Consider the following 1,283-nt stretch of genomic DNA (forward strand, 5'->3'; position numbering starts at 1 on the left):
TTACTTTTGGTCATCAGGGCTGCTCATGAAATGAGAAAGAATCCAAGTGAGGAGTACCTCCGTACTGACAGACAAAAACGTTGTAAATCTATGGAGCCCAAAAAAGTGACAAGACAGAAATCAAAGTAACAAGATCAGTAAACAATAAGTTATTAGCTAAATAATTAAAGTGGAGAGCAAAACAGTGAAATGTATAAACATAACTTGATACTTTCTCTATAACCTCCAATCAGAGGGTAGAAAAGACAAAAAAACAAACAAGAAAACTAAGAAGTTTAAAAATAAAATGCTTTACATCACTTTTTATAAAAACTTAATTTAATCATTTGACTAAAAGTATTTTTAATTAAAGTTTTCAGTTATATTTTTGACATCTGATTTTTTATTGGCCTTTTGTCTTTTTTGGGACTCCATATCAATCAAGTGAAAGTGTAAAGCAGTCTGATGAGAATGGATCTGAATGGACAGTTATCAGTATGCATGAAAACAGACAGTGTTTAAAGAGGTCACACATACAAAAACACACAAACACCTCCAACTGTGAAACATATTTAATACTCAGTGTATACACTTTGACCAGCGGTTGAAAAATACTGTACATCTCCACTGTGAAACATCCAATTACAGTAAACTTCAGACCAGAATAATTTACAAACCACAACACACCAGCTTCATCCAGCTGGTGAGACTTAAAGGACAATACCAGTGTTTTCATGTTTTACACCATTAATCCACGAATCCTCCATCAGTTCTTCCATTGTTCCTTTCCTTCCAGACAGCCATTGATTTCAGTTCATTTCTACGACAAACTCGCAGACAGATAATCCATCACAGTCAACATCATGTAATCATCTTAAAACTGCCTGATGTGTTCAAGTGCTGGGGAGAAGCTCAATGAGCTAAAAAAACAAACATTTAAAAAAATAATTTCCTGCTTTTAAAATATGCTGTTTAACCAGTGAAGAGAGTGAAGTGAAATGAAGTCTCAGATGTCCAAGCAGCAGTTGAATGCAACACACTACCATGCAGTGATAATGGAACAGTTACAAAAAACAAACAAATTGAGTGCACTGAAAGCCCCACAGGAGAGGGGGACAATAATACACCAGTGTGCACATAAAGGGGGTGGACTGGAGCATTTTCAAGTGGTAACTGAATAACAACACCAAATCTCAGAAAATAAAAAGGATCTTTTCAGTTTATTACAACTTATTTTCAATAGCTTCGTCCTTTTATTTCTATCACTACTGTAACACTGTAGCTCAGGTTAAAGGAATAGTTGG

Source organism: Morone saxatilis, unplaced genomic scaffold (assembly GCF_004916995.1).
Source record: "Morone saxatilis isolate NCDOM2014 unplaced genomic scaffold, NCSU_SB_2.0 Contig21, whole genome shotgun sequence".
NCBI lineage: Eukaryota > Metazoa > Chordata > Actinopteri > Moronidae > Morone > Morone saxatilis.